The sequence below is a fragment of the Bos taurus genome, chromosome X (genome assembly GCF_002263795.3).
Source record: "Bos taurus isolate L1 Dominette 01449 registration number 42190680 breed Hereford chromosome X, ARS-UCD2.0, whole genome shotgun sequence".
Classification (NCBI taxonomy): Eukaryota; Metazoa; Chordata; class Mammalia; order Artiodactyla; family Bovidae; genus Bos; species Bos taurus.
The window spans coordinates 87,452,411-87,469,228 of record NC_037357.1 but is presented as its reverse complement, the minus strand read 5'-3'; positions in this window follow the sequence as shown (position 1 = coordinate 87,469,228).

Below are 16,818 nucleotides of genomic sequence, written 5' to 3'. Positions count from 1 at the left end.
ACACTCAATATTATCTATTAATTAATTTTTATTATTTATCATATATTCAGAATGATGAATAAATGGAAATAATAATATACAGCAATAGACACAAAAGTTCAAATGCCTACTGTGAATCAGGAGCTTTAAATACAGTTTTTAATGGAACCTTCGCAGTGATTTATCAAGTCAAGTGTGATTATCATTATGTTACAGTTGTCATTGCTGTTGTTCAGTCACTAAGTTGTGTCCAACTCTTTGTGACCCCATGGACTGCAGCACACACTGGATAATGTATGCTTTGGCCTATCCTCAGGGAGACCAAGAGCTTTATCAGCATATACCTAAGGACACCCCAACCCCTGTCCCATATGTTAGAAGGAAAGCACTGCTTTCCAGTGGGCAGCCAGGTTAGATCTGAACACCCCACCCCATCCAGTTTACATTTAAAAATTCTCTGGGGGCAGTTGTTTAAAAAGACAGATTCCTGACATCATCCTGAGTTCTCAGAAGGAACCTGGAAATGAGCTTTTGTAATAAATATCCTAGGTGATTTAATACAAACTGTGGGCTTCCCAGGTGGCTCAGTGGTAAAGAATTTGCCTACCAATGCAGGAGACTCAGGTTAGATCCCCGGGTGGGGAAGATCCCCCAGAGCAGGAAATGGCAACCTGCTCAAGTCCTCTTGCTGGAAAATTCCATGGACAGAGGAGCCTGGCAGGCTACAGTCCATGGGGTCACAAAGAGTTGGACACGACTGAGCAAGCAAGCAAGACTTCATCAAAGCATGCTTGGCAAAATAATGCAGTGGGAAATTGGGTTATATTTAGATAATTCTCTGCCACAGCTGTATCCTCTGCAAGACTTCCCAAACATGAAGCCCAGAATCTGATTCAGTAAATTTGGTGTGGAGCCTGAGACCTTGCATCTCTAACAAGGTAAGATGATACTTTGAGGAGCTAGGATAAAGCACTGTGCTCAGGAATTGCGAGGCTGCACTAGAGCTCAGCTGGAGAGACTACTGTAATAGACTTGCCATGACCTCCAAGCGTGTTGCCATGGAGGGTGCTGTCAGGAATACCAGGGATTTCCCTTGTGCCTCCCTGTGGAAGCATGCCATCTTACTCAGGACATGTGAGTCACTTAATCATAATGCACAGTGCCACCTTTCCTCTGTAAAGATGAGACAACTGACCACCTTTCCATCATCAGCAGAGACTGACTCTTCTAGCTTATCTATAGCCCAATGGAGATTGCCTCATATAACTACATCCACTCCTTTTAGCCAATAGCAACGAGTACTAGAAGCAGTTAATAAAAGTTAAGAGGTACCACAGTGGCTGAAGGATGGTGAAATTGCATGTGACTTGGGTTAGGAACCAAATGTGCCTAAGAATTGGGGCCGAATCATTAAAACCACGTGGAGAATTGGACTGGCAGGAGGGAAGGGGTGGTGTGGAAAAGGAAACATTTCATAAAGTGAAGCAAAACCTCTTTATTTTCACCATTTGTCTAGGACCACTTTTCTTTAAAAGAAAAAAAAAAAAAGAACTACTATACAAGACAAGTAATATTTATTGTTAGAAGAAGAGGAGGATTGAGAAGGTACAAATCAATAAAAAAGTTCATTCATAATTCCACAGTGTATACTGTTAATATTTAAGAATGAAGTCCTATAAGTACACCCTCATGACATCTCCACTGCCTTAGAAGTGACACTTACAAGTTAAAGGGCTATGTGCTCAACATAATAACTGTTTGTATTTGGTGAACTGTCTGTGTCTCTAGCCCATTTTTCTATACTTTTTCTTCTCAGTTAGCAAAGATGCTTTATATATTCAGTGTCTTAAAAAAATATATTTATTGTTAACTCATCTGAGATTTATTCTGCCTTAAGGTATGAAATATCCTGAAAGCTTGCATTTATTATTGACTTTTTTATAAACAATGAAACTATTTTCTCATCAGCATTTATTGAACGATAGAAAGTCCCACTTTTAAAAATTACATTATTGAATCCTCATAACCCTGTAAGTTAGGTACTTTCATTAGCTCAGATGAGAAAATGGAGGCATAGAAAGAGTGAACAGTCTGGTAGAGCCAGATTTTATTTTAGAAACTGTCAATAACCTTATTCCTATGAAAAAAATGTCAAGCAGATCACTTTATTTTATCCCTTGAACTTCACTGAGTCCCATAAAGTAGCTGGAGCACTCTGACTCTAGAATCCCTACTTCCCTAAGGGGAGCAAAACCAGCAGCATTATACTGAATGGCTCTTCCTCTTTGAGAAAATTTATCATTTATCCTCCCCAAAAAAGTAGTAAGGAGGAAAAAAGGATCCTTCATCCTTCTTGGGAATTTTTTTCAGATTAAAAAAATCATGATATTCAATGCAACATTATTAACAGCAAAACAAATGAATCTATGAAAACAGAAGAGGTACAGTTGAAATCTTTTAGAGTCTGCCAAGAAGACCTTCCTGATTCATTCCATACTGTTCTTATTACCCTTTCTTCCTGGCGATATATTTTTCTCTTATCTAGAACTTTCCTCAGCCCTACTGCCCTAGTCTAAAACCTTCAGTGATTCCCCTTGGCAATGAGGTAACACCCAAACATCTTCAGTTGTCTTTTGAGGCCATTCACTATGTAGTCCCAATATGCCTTTCAAACTGATTCTCTACCCCTCTTCAGGAACAGGGATATGTATGATGTTACTTTTTCTAAGCTACATCTTTTTCTATACTTCTGTATTTAATGCAGTAAAGAGATCAAAGGAATTTCAGAAGCAAGGCTTTAAGGCTTATCTAGCCCAACCTTGAATATTTTAAAGAAGAAACTGGTGCCAGACAGCATAACTTGCTCCAGGTCATCTAGCATATTAGAGGTTACAGTGCGGGCAGAACTTTGATTTTTCAACTCCTCTTGTTGCTCTTGCCTCCTAAACATGTAATCTCTGCTAGGCAAATACTTGCTGAATGTGTTGCATAACTTGCAGTGATTTTAACTACATTCTGTTAACTTGTCAGGAGTTGCCATCTTTGTCATGAATGAGTGAAATGAGCCAAGGCACGAAACACATGTACATCAGTTGAGCAATTCCAAAGCAATAGAACACAACAGGGAACTTGCTGAAGACACCTGTGCCCAGTGGCATCAGCTGTTGTTTACCATTAGATGCGGCCAGGAGGAGGGGAACCACGAGGAAAGATGGTGCATTTCAACTCCACAGAGCATGCCCCTCAGCTCCCACCAGGAATGGGTTGAAACCCTGTATGGGGAGATCTGTCAGCAAAGATTTCTCACCCTCTCTGTTCAGTCCTGGTCATTAGAGAACACTAGGAATCCAGATTATTAGAATTTGAGGAGACCTTAGAGATTCATTTGTAGATAAGGAAACTGAAGCCCAACAGTGTAGGAGCTGGTACACAAGGAATCTTTCATGGGAAAAAAAATCACTAAGAAACCTAATGAATTATCTCAGCAGTGGTTTTTAAGTTGCCCTACAAGAGCTTTCTGGGTTCCCTATAGGTCCTCCTGGGCCTACTGTCCACAGCTAGTGAGAGTCTGTGTAGATGGGGCTTGACCTCCCCCTACTCCCATTGCCACATTGACCAGAGCAAAACGTAAAGGTTAAAAACCTTTGGTCTAACATTTGGATTTCCAGCGGGAAAGCACAGGGAAGTATAGGAAGGAAGCACTTCCACTGTTTTAAAGACCTGGTCAGACAATGGCAACCATGACTTCTGCTCGCATTCCCTTGGCCAGGAGTTAGCAATATGACTCCATTTAACTGCAGGAGGGGTAGAACATCAGTCCCTAGCTAGGTAGCCACATGCCCAACTATACTAGACTATGGAAAATGGGAGAACAAATTTAGGTGGAAAATAGCAATACCCACCACACCATTATGAAGACAGTTGAAAGCCAGAGAGAAAACTGAGGGGAAATTACTTGGAGCAAATATGGAAAAAGGTTGATGTCATTATGACATAAAGAAGTCTATAGAGGGAAAAAAAAACTAACACCAATAAAAACTGGGCTAAAATCATAAACAACGCAAATGTCCTACAAACATGAGAATTAGCACTGGTCATAACAAAGGACTTTTAAATGGGAAGAAATGTCATTGATTATCAATCTAAAAACAGAAAAAAAAACTTTGGTGTGGGTTTACGGCAAAGAAACTCAGGTGGTAGAATATTCTGAGGAAAAGTCCACATCTCTTTCTCAGTCTCCTGTTGTTTATTATGTTGGAGGACACTCCACACACACACACACACACACACACACACACACCAATTTACACTCCACTGCTTTTACAGATGTGGAATACTAACTTGGTTGAAGTCGGAGATAAGGAGGGGATTGTATCTTGTTTTTAGTCGCCTAGTCAACTTCCAAATGGGTTTGCTTATTTTTATAGCAGTCATCTTAGGATCTCAAGGATGTTACCAGTACTAAAGCCATTTCTGGAACACCTGTTTTTGAAACTGCCTTTGAATTCCAAAGCATAAGTATCTGAAATATTTACAAGTATGTTTTTGTGATAGAAGTGTGTTTTAGAGTATGAAATCTCATTTTAGGAACTCTTCAGATGATTAGATTCACATCTGGTCCATAGGGTAAGGAATCCAAAGGTCAATTACCACTGGTCCTTGAACAGGCTGTGGCTGAAAAGGGAAGGTTTTCCTCATGTATTTCTGAAAATCAACTCTGAAAAAGGAACACAAGGAAGGCTTCATGGCCTGACTATTGCTTCTGAAAATAAATACAGCCTCTTAACCAGACCAACTTGAACGATCAGGACTCAGTGAGTGAAAATGAGAACCATCTATTTGAAACCAAAGAAATTCAAGTTAGGATCCCATTGCCAATATTTCCTATCTGTAGGACCTGAACATTATTAGCTCCACACATCTGCAACTTAGTTTCCTCACCTGTAAATTACACTCAGTAATTCTTACCTTGTGCGATTTTTAGGGGACATGGGCTTATCATGTGTAGAGCATCCAGCTCAGCTCTGGGTCATAGCATATGCACTCAATAAGTGGTGCATATTTTCATCGCTATTATGTTTAAGTTTCTTTAGTTTGCAATATTTTTATTGCCCTTGTGTACTCCATGAATACAAAGGTTTTTGACAAATATTTGAGATGCAAAAAAGTAAAGTGGGTTTCTGACAATTCCGGATATGTGCCCAGGAGTTCAACTGCTGGATCATATAGCAACTCTATTTTTAGATTTTTGAGGAACCACTATACCATTTTCCATAATGGCTACACTAATTTACATTTCTCAAAACAGTGTAGGAGGGTTTCCTTTTCTGGAGACCCTAGTTTTAATCAGCAAAGTCTACAATGTGAGCTCTTTTAGAGAGGATTTGTTCTCCCAAGTCACAGGGTCTTCAGGACCAGACACCCCCTCCCCAGAAGTGAGAAACTTGGTGTCAGAGACACCAAGATTTTGCAGAAGAGCTCAATGATCTGGGATGAGATGCACCACTCTTCCTCTTTGGGGTTTTGGCTGACCCAAAACACCCAGAGATACATTTCCGCACCGCCCCCCCCCCCAAGAAAAATGTCTCTCACTTGCTCCACGCAGCAGTTTGCCTTGTCTCACCAGTGGACCACAGTGTTTTGGCACTGCCTCTGGGAGGCCCAGAATAAATGTCACACCTGCTTGGCAATGACTCCTACTGCATGCTCAGGATGATTGAACATCTATAAACACTACTCCTCTCTTGTGCCCCCAACACTCCAACCTTTTCTACCTAGCTTTTGGGAGCCTTCCACAGTGTGCCTTTTTAATCTCTCCAAATCTATCAATTGTTAAAGATCCAGCTCAGTTTTAAAGATCCTTCCCCTTTAAGGCCTTTTCAAGCTTTTAGTGCAATTGTCTATTTTTTTTTAAGAGGACCATGTTTTAAAGTCTTTATTGAATATGTTACAATATCGTTTCTATTTTATGTTTTTTGGCCCCAAAGCACATGGAATCATAGCTTCCCAATCAGGAATCAAACTTTCACCCCCTGCATTGAAAGGCGAAGACTTAACCACTGGACTGCCAGGGTTGTCTATTAATTCTTATATGACATCAGCACCATAACACATTATCCTGCCTTGTTGACTGCCACTTTAAATGGAGTGGTAATCACTCCCATGCTGGATCTTTAAGCTTTTTTAAGGGTAGGGACCATGTTCTATAAACCTATATACCCTTATACCAACCAGTACAGAACTGAGCACATAGAAAATGGGCACTAGACCTTTCATTAATTGAGTAATTGGTTATTTTTCCTTCTGTCGTCTCAGTGGTCTCTTGTAAAATGGCAGGAGTGTGAACAGCATCTGCTTCTAGCACTGATGTTCAGTAGAGCTACAAAAAAATCCCCAAACTTTGTTCAAAAAAAGATGGTAAATCTTAGCCAGTGACATCAATTGGAAGGATTAGGTTCTAAGCTACAACACTGATGATTTCATAAGACTTCTCATCTCCCTCAAAACTCCAAAAAAAACCAGAGTTACTGTTTCTCTCTCCACCAAGAGAAAGAAATATCAGAACCTTTGAGATGAAACCACATAACCTAATGAAGGAGGCAACTTCAGAAATCTTCCCCAAAATGTAGTACACACATTGCAGTTTGATAGTTTGATGATGGGGCTTCAGTGTTTCTCATACAATAAGTTGTGTAATGATGAATTTCAGGTGCAGGAGGAACTGCCTCTCTGCTCAAATCTTTTCAAAAGGAGCATTGTACTGCCTCCACATAGTCTCAGTGTAGGAGATTGGAATTCCTTCTTAGAGTTTGAGGACATGTGAAAAAAAAAAAAATGAAAAATTTAAAAGGCACCTTTCTTCTCAGTGCTCCATGCCTCCACAATTGGGTTTGGACTCAAAGCAAGTGCTCAGAAGATCTTGGTCCCAGTAAGGGTAGAGAAAAGAGGACTGGAGATGGACAGAGAGCTTGGAGGGAAGGTGAAGGATGCCAGAGAAAAGTAATTTCCCTTTCATAAGGGGGTCCCCAGCTTCAACTTATTTCTAACTAATCATGAGATGTTTCTATTTTAATTATGAGAAACCACCAGACAAACTCAAAATTTTCTAAACGTTTTATTTTGTATTGGAGTATGACAAGTCAAAGTGTTAGTTGCTCAGTCAGGTTCAACTCTTTGTGACCTGATGGATTGTGGCCTGCCAGGCTCCTCTGTCCATGGAATTCTCCAGACAAGAATACAGGAGTGGGTGGCCAAGCTCTTCTCCAGGGGATCTTCCTGACCCAGGGATCAAACCTGGGTCTCCCACATTGCAGGCAGATTCTTTACCATCTGAGCCACCAGTGAAGCCCATATTGGGGTATAGCCAGTGAAAAAACAATGTTGTGATAGTTTCAAGTGGACAGCAAAGAGACTCAGCCACACATATACATGTATCCATTCTCCCCCAAATGACCCTTCCATCCAGGCTGCCACATTGTATTGAGCAGAGTTCCTGTGCTCCTTGTGGGTTATCCATTTTAAATATACCAGTGGGTCCTTGTTGGTTATCCATTTGGTTATACCAGTGGTTGGTATATCCTTGTTGGTTATCCTTGTTGGTTATACCAGTGGGTATATTTAAATATACCAGTGGGTCCTTGTTGGTTATCCATTTTAAATATACCAGTGTGCACATGTCCATCCCAAACTCCCTAACTATCCCGTCCCCCCATCCTCTCCCGCCCCCAGCAACCGTAAGTTCCGTCTCTAAGTCTGTGACAGACAAGCCCAAATTGAGGGACATTCTACAAGATACCTGACCACTACTCTTCAGAAATGTCAAGGGCATGAAAGGCAAGGAAAGTCTGAGAAACTGTCACAGACAGGAGATAACTAAGGAGGTGACACAGACAGGATGTTACTAAGGCAACAGATGTGATGTGGAATCTGGGATTGGATCCTGGAACAGTGGAAAAACTGACAAAATCGTGAGAAATTTTGTAGTGTGGTTAATAGTATTGTATCAAAGTTAATGCTTTACTTTTTTGATATTTTAAAAACCTTTATGATTATATATATTTAAGTTTAAACTGTTTTAATAGTTGATGCAATGGGATACAGATTTTGAGGAAAGAAACCTTAATTCTCTTTGCAATTTTTAAAAATATAAGTATAGTTAACTTACAATTTTGTGTTAATTTCTGGTGTACGGCAAAGTGATTCATATATATAAATATTTATATGTATTCTTTTTCATATTCTTTCCCATTATAGTTTATTACAAGATATTGAATATAGTTCCCTATGCTATACAATAGGTCCTTGTTGTTAATCTATTTTATATATAGTAGTTTGTATCTGCTAATCCCAAGCTCTTAATTTATCCCTCCCCACCACCTTTTCCCTTTGATAATCATAAGTTTGTTTTCTATGTCGGTGAGTCTGTTTTGTAAATAACTTCATTTGTAACATATTTTAGATTCCACATGTAAGTGCTATCATAGTGATAGCATATGGTCTTTGTCTTTCTCTTTCTGACTTACTTCACTTAGTATAATCATCTCTGGGTCCATCCATGTTGCATTCAGAAATTGCTGTTTTCGTGACCTTTTGGTAAGTCTAAAACTATTTCAAGATAAACGTTTAAAGGGAAAGCCTGAGACACACTATCCCCAGTATCAAAAAAACAAAGCACCCTCTTTCCTGCCAGTTTCTCACTTCCTCTGCCAACTCAACAGTGACTCTTAAAGGCCTCTAGCTGCAGTAACAGCAGATCAGTTCAGCAGTCTGAAAAAATGAGCTGTTTGGACCTGCCTTTTCCAAATCATTGAAACAAACTTTTTTGGAAGGCACTATTTCTAAAAAAGCAGTATCCATTTCTATGCTTTCTTATATAGAGCATGGAAAACACCACTTAATTCTTCATTGTCCACGAGCGTTAGTATAAACATCTGCTTTTGTACAGTATATAAGTAAAAGAGCTCTTGGAGCTGGTCCATGGGGAGAGCTAATTATAGTGGTGAGTATTTTGGTTCTGCTTCATGGATCTACACTCTCTCCTCTCCCCCTGTAAGGCTGCCCTGGTGGTCCTTTAGAGGGAGAAAGGAGTATACCAGATGAGTGGCTTTGAGGGGGCATCTGGGGGGTCTAATACCCCAAGGCATCCTTGCAGATCACTGGAGCACAGGTCATGTCCACCACTCTCCAGGTTTTCAGAGATGATGTTGTCATTGTCATTGCCATCATTATCATCAGTGTTCTGGGAAGTGACAAAGACACACCCTGCAGAGGGCATGTTTTCACCAGAGAGAGCCAGTGAAGTGGCAGCATGAAGGGCCAAAAGAGTGTATGATACAAGCACCATTTGATATGTTTGTGTGTCACTGAAATTCGGGGATCACTGGGGCTTAACCAGGTAAAGCAGTTAGAGCACCATGACCCCTGTGGGCTCTCCCATTGGCATGCACTGTTTACGCCAAAACTCTTTTTTTAGACTTGGTAAATATATTTGTCTCTAAAAAAAAAAAAAAAAAAAAAAAAGAAGGGCTGAATACTTAGTCTTAAGAGTCACTTCTAGCTCAAACATTCTTGGAGTCTGTTCTTTGAGATAAATTTTCTCTTTTATGTGAAATCCTCCAAAGCCATCAAAGAATCGTTATCACCACCGCACAGTGCAAATCTCAGCTTTATCAACCAGTCCTCTCTCTTTGAAGTGCATTACCCCAGATCCCTCCAGGTCACACCCTAAAGAGCTTTATGTTGGGAGAAAATGTCAGTACAGGTCAAAAGCAACAAACCATTGGGGAAACCTTCTCTGGTGGCTTATATGCGCCGTCAGCCTTCAATGCCCAACCACACAAGGGTAACTGATGCCCAGTCAATGAATCTGAGAAGGAAATGTGCCCAAGCGGCTGACTTTGAGGAAGCTTGAAGAGATTCTGTTGATTTTTTCCCCCTTCCCTTTGTCTTGACTTGCTTCATCATGATTCCATGCATAACCCAAATCTCGATGAAGAAATACAGAAATTCCACCCTACAGCTCTTCAATCTACACGTCAGCTTGGGCCACAAGGGCATTCCAGAGAGAAGAGGTCAAGCAGGATTTCAGCAGACAAATTTGCTGACGTCTAAAGCATAGGCTTGGGAGGGAGGAGATGCCCCTAACCCCCACCCCACTATGAGGTACCGAGTCCAGTAGAGCTTAGGGCTATACTTCCTACCACCACAGGCTAATTTGACTCCTTTTCTCTGTTTTCAAGACCACCATATTACTGGCCTACATTCATGTGACCATGAGGCAGAGGGATGGAGTATGAAGGGTAAGGGATTTGGGTACAGACAGACCCAGGTCTGCATTTTAACTCTGACATTTATGAGCTGTTGCACTTTATGCAAGTTACTGTACAGCTTTGTGACTAAGTCTCCTCGTTAAAATGAAGATAACAGTTTCTGACACAAAGTTATTGGGAAAATTAGAGATAATGCACACAAAGCTCCCAATAACAGCACTTAGGACGTGGTAGTCATGGCAACAAATAAACAGTAGCTGTTTTTCTCTATTCCAAGTGAAAGAAACCAGACACGAAAGGATACATATTGTATGATTCCTTTTATATGAAATGTTCAGAAAGGGCAAATCTATAGAGACAGAAAATAGATTAGTCATTGCCAGGAGCTAGAGGGCAGGGGAGATGGAGAACAACTGCTGATGCACACAGACTTTCTTCTTGGAGTAATGAAAATGTTCTAGAATTATAGAGTGGTGATGGTTGTGCAACATAATGGGTAGACTAAAAATCACTACATTTTACATTTTAAAGGGAAATTTTACGGTAGGTGAATTATATCTTAATTAAAAATACTTAAAAATAAATTCTCCATTCTTCAATTTATAAATATGAATAGAAGTTAGTTTTTTAATGAGGCTAATAGTAGTACCAACCTCAGAGGATTTTTTGATGATTAAATGAGTTAACTTTATTTAAATATTTAGACAAGTGCTGGCTCACTATAAAAACCCAATAAATGTCAGCTATAATAATCATTACTATAGTTTTCATTATTATGATCATCATCATCTTTATCACAGGTAGTAGTCAAGACCTAGTAGTCAAGATCAATAGGGTTTAAGTCAAACAGACCTGGTCTAAAATCTGGCTTCACATTTATTGGCACATAATAGTTAAGAAGAGAAGAAGAAGAAGGCAATGGCACCCTACTCCAGTACTCTTGCCTGGAAAATCCCATGGAAGGAGGAGCCTGGTAGGCTGCAGTCCATGGGGTCGCTGAGCGTTGGACACGACTGAGCAACTCCCTTTCACTTTTCATTTTCATGCACTGGAGAAGGAAATGGCAACCCACTCCAGTGTTCTTGCCTGGAGAATCCCAGGGACGGGGGAGCCTGGTGGGCTGCCGTCTATAGGGTCGCACAGTCGGACACGACTGAAGTGACTTAGCAGCAATAGTTAATGGCATAGTCACTGCATTCAGACTTTTTAAAAAATTTATTTATTTTAATTGGAGGCTAATTACTTTGCAATATTGTAGTGGTTTTTGACATACATTGACATGAATCAGCCATGGGTGTACATGTGTCCCCCATCCTGAACCCCTCTCCCACCTCCCTCCCCATCCCATCCCTCAGGGTTGTCCCAGGGCACCGACTTTGAGTGCCCTGTTTCATGCATCAAACTTGGACTGGTGATCTATTTCACATATGGTAGTTAATATACATGTTTCAGTGCTATTCTCTCAAATAATCCCACCCTCACATTCTCCCACAGAGTCCAAAAGTCTGTTCTTTATATCTGTGTCTCTTCTGCTGTCTCACATATAGGGTCATTGTTACCATCTTTCTAAATTCTCTATATATGCATTAATATACTGTATTGGTGTTTTTCTTTCTGACTTACTTCACTCTGTATAATAGGCTCCAGTTTCATCCACCTCATTAAAACTGATTCAAATGCATTCTTTTTAATAGCTGAGGTAACATTCCATTGGGTATATGTACCACAGCTTTCTTATCCATTCATCTGCCGATGGACATCTAGCTTGCTTTCATGTCCTAGCTATTGTAAACAGTGCTGCAATGAACATTGGGGTACATGTGTCTCTTTCAATTCTGATTTCCTTAGTGTGTATGCCCAGCAGCGGGACTGCTGGGTTGTATGGCAGTTCTGCAAGGAAATCCAACCAGTCCATTCTAAAGGAAGTCAGTCCTGGGTGTTCTTTGAAAGGACTGATGCTAAAGCTGAAACTCCAATACTTTGGCCACCTCATGCAAAGAGTTGACTCATTGGAAAAGACTCTGATGCTGGGAGGGATTGGGGGCAGGAGGAGAAGGAGACGACAGAGGATGACATGGCTGGATGGCATCACCGACTCGATGGACATGAGTTTGAGTGAACTCCGGGAGTTGGTGATGGACAGGGAGGCCTGGCATGCTGCAATTCATGGGGACGCAAAGAGCCAGACACAACTGAGCGACTGAACTGAACTGAACTGATGGCAGTTCTATTTCCAGTTTCTTAAGGAATCTCCACACTGTTCTCCATAGTGGCTGTATTAGTTTGCATTCCCACCACCAGTGTAAGAGGGTTCCCTTTTCTTTGCACCCTCTCCAGCATTTATTGTTTGTAGACTTTTTGATAGCAGCCATTCTGACTGGGTGAGATGATACCTCATTGTGGTTTTGATTTGTATTTCTCTGATAATGAGTGATGTTGAGCATCTTTTCATGTGTTTGTTAGCCATCTGTATGTCTTCTCTGGAGAAATGTCTGTTTAGTTCTTTGGCCCGTTTTTTTAATCGGGTCATTATTGTTCTGGAATTGAGCTGCAGGAACTGCTTATATATTTCTGAGATTAATTTTTTGTCAGTTGCTTCGTTTGCTATTATTTTTCCCATTCTGAAGGCTGTCTTTTCACCTTGCTTATAGTTTCCTTCATTGTGCAAAAGCTGTAAGTTTAATTAGGTCCCATTGTTTATTTTTGCTTTTATTTCCATTACTCTGGGAGGTGGATCATAGAGGATCCTCCTGTGATTTAGGTCAGAGAGTGTTTTGCCTGTTTTCCTCTAGGAGTTTTATAGTTTCTGGTCTTACATTTAGATCTTTAATCCATTTTGAGTTTATTTTTGTGTATGGTGTTAGGAAGTGTTCTAGTTTCAATCTTTTACAGGTGATTGACCAGTTTTCCCAGCACCACTTGTTAAAGAGATTGTCCTTTCTCCATTGTATATTTTTGCCTCCTCTATAGGTGCATGGATTTATCTCTGGGCTTTCTATTTTCTTCCATTGATCTATATTTCTGTCTTTGTTCCAGTACCATATTGTCTTGATGACTGTAGCTTTGTAGTATAGTCTGAAGAGAGGCAGGTTGATTCCTCCAGTTCCATTCTTCTTTCTCAAAATTGCTTTGGCTATTTAAGGTTTTTTTGTATTTCCATGCAAATTGTGAAATTATTTGTTCTAGTTCTCTGGAAAATGCCATTGGTAGTTCAATAGGGGTTGCATTAAATCCATAGATTGCTTTGGGTAGTATACTCATTTTCACTATACTGATTCTTCCAATCCATGAACATGGTATATTTCTCCATTTATTTGTGTCCTCTTTGATTTCTTTCATCAGTGTTTTATAGTTTTCTATATATAGGTCTTTTGTTTCTTTAGGTAGATATATTCCTAAGTATTTAATTCTTTTTGTTGCAATGGTGAATGGAATTGTTTCTTTAATTTCTCTTTCTGTTTTCTCATTGTTAGTGTATAGGATTGCAAGGGATTTCTGTGTGTTGATTTTATATCCTGAAACTTTACTATATTCATTGATGAGCTCTAGTAATTTTCTGGTGGTGTCTTTAGGGTTTTCTATGTAGAGGATCATGTCATCTGCAAACAGTGAGAGTTTTATTTCTTCTTTTCCAATCTGGATTCATTTTATTTCTTTTTCTTCTCTGATTGCTGTGGCTAAAACTTCCAAAATTATGTTGAATAGTAGTGGTGAGAGTGGGCACCCTTGTCTTGTTCCTGACTTTAGGGGAAATGCTTTCGATTTTTCACCATTGAGGATAATGTTTGCTCTGGGTTTATCATATATGGCTCTTATTATGTTGAGGTATGTTCTTTCTATGCTTGCTTTTTGGAGAGTTTTTGTCATTAATGGATGTTGAATTTTGTCAAAGGCTTTCTCTGCATCAATTGAGACAATCATATGGTTTCCATCTTTCAATTTGTTAATGTGCTATATCACATTGATTGATTTGCAAATATTTAAGAATCCTTGCATCCCTGGGATAAAGCCCACTTGGTCATGATGTATGATCTTTTTAATATGTTGTTGGATTCTATTTGCTAGAATTTTGTTGAGGATTTTTGCATCTATGTTCATCAGTGATATTGGCCTGTAGTTTACTTTTTTTGTGGCGTATTTGTCTGGTTTTGGTATTGGGGTGATGGTGGCCTCATAGAATGAGTTTGGGAGTTTACCTTCCTCTGCAATTTTCTGGAAGAGTTTGAGTAGGATAGGTGTTAGCTCTTCTCTAAATTTTTGGTAGAGTTCACCTGTGAAGCCATATGGTCCTCTGCTTTTGTTTGTTGGAAGATTTCTGATTACAGTTTCTATTTCTGTGCTTGTGATGGGTCTGTTAAGATTTTATATTTCTTCCTGGTTCAGTTGTGGAAGGTTATGCTTTTCTAAGAATTCATCCATTTCTTCCAAGTTATCCATTTTTTTGGCATATAGTTGCTGATAGTAGTCTCTTATGATCCTTTGTATTTCTGTGTTGTCTGTTGTGATTTCTCCATTTTCATTTCTAATTTTGTTGATTTGACTCTTCTCCCTTTTTTTCTTGATGAGTCTGACTAATGGCTTGTCAATTTTATCTTCTCAAAGAACCAGCTTTTAGTTTTGTTGATTTTTGCAATAGTCTCCTTGTTTATTTTTCATTTATTTCTGCCCTATTTTTTATGATTTCTTTCCTTCTACTAACACTGGGGTTCTTAATTTCTTCTTTTTCTAGTTGCTTTAGGTGTAAAGTTAGGTTATTTATTTGATTTTTCTCTTGTTTCTTTAGATAAGCTTGTAATGCTATGAACCTTCCCCTTAGCAGTGCTTTTACTGAAACCCATAGGTTTTGGGTTGCTGTGTTTTCATTTTCATTTGTTTCTATGCGTATTTTGATTTCCTCTTTTATTTCTTCCATGATTTATTGGTTATTCAGAAGCGTGTTGTTTAGCATCCATATGTTTGTGTTTTTTTTCCTGTAGTTGACATCTAATCTTACCACACTGTGATCAGAAAAGATGCTTGAAATGATTTCAGTTTTTTGAATTTACTCACTGCAGATAGTGACTGCAGCCATGAAATTAAAAGACGCTTACTCCTTGGAAGGAAAGTTATGACCAACCTAGATAGCATATTCAAAAGCAGAGACATTACTTTGCCAACAAAGGTTCGTCTAGTCAAGGCTATGGTTTTTCCTGTAGTCGTGTATGGATGTGAGAGTTGGACTGTGAAGAAGGCTGAGCTCCAAAGAATTGATGCTTTTGAACTGTGGTGTTGGAGAAGACTCTTGAGAGTCCCTTGGACTGCAAGGAGATCCAACAAGTCCATTCTGAAGGAGATCAGCCCTGGGATTTCTTTGGAAGGAATGATGCTGAAGCTGAAACTCCAGTACTTTGGCCACCTCATGCGAAGAGTTGACTCATTGGAAAAGACTCTGATGCTGGGAGGGATTGGGGGCAGGAGGAGAAGGGGATGTCAGAGGATGAGATGGCTGGATGGCATCACTGACTCGATGGACATGAGTCTGAGTGAACTCCGGGAGTTGGTGATGGACAGGGAGGCCTGGCGTGCTGCGATTCATGGGGTCAGGAAGAGTCGGACACGACTGAGCGACTGAGCGACTGAACTGAACTGAACTGAAGGCTAGATTTATGGCCCAGAATGTGATCTATCCTAGAGAATGTTCTGTGTGCACTTGAGAAAAAGGCGAAACTCCTTGTTTTGGGGTGAAATGTCCTATAGATATCAATTAGGTCTAACTGGTCCATTGTATCATTTAAAGTTTGTGTTTCCTTGCTAATTTTCTGTTTGGTTGATCTATCCATAGGTGTGAGTGGGGTATTAATGTATCCCACCATTATTGTGTTACTGTTAATTTCCCCTTTCATACTTGTTAGCATTTGCCTTACATATTGTGGTGCTCCTATGTTGGGTGAATATGTATTTATAATTGTTATATCTTCTTCTTGGATTGATCCTTTGATCATTATGTAGTGTCCTTCTTTGTCTCTTTTCATGGCCTTTGTTTTAAAGTCTGTTTTATCTGATATGAGTATTGCTACTCCTGCTTTCTTTTGGTCAACATTTGCATGAAATATCATTTTCCAGCCCTTCACTTTCAGTCTGTATGTGTCCCTTGTTTTGAGGTGAGTCTCTTGTAGACAGCATATATAGGGGTCTTATTTTTGTATCCATTCAGCCAGTCTTTGTGTTTTGGTTGGGGCATTCAACCCATTTACATTAAGGTAATTATTGGTAAGTCTTATCCCACTGCCATTTACTTTCTTGTTTTGTGTTCAAGTTTATAAACCTTTTCTGTGTTTCCTGTCTAGAGAATATCTTTTAGCATTTGTTGAAGAGCTGGTTTGGTGGTATTGAATTCTCTCAGCTTTTGCTTGTCTGTAAAAGCAAAAGCTTTTGATTTCTCCATCATATTTGAATGAGACCCTTGCTGTATATGGTAATCTGGGGTGTAGGTTTTTCTCTTTCATCACTTTAATTATGTCCTGCCATTCCCTTCTGGCCTGAAGAGTTTCTATTGAAAGATCAGCTGTTATCCTTATGGGGATCCCCTTGT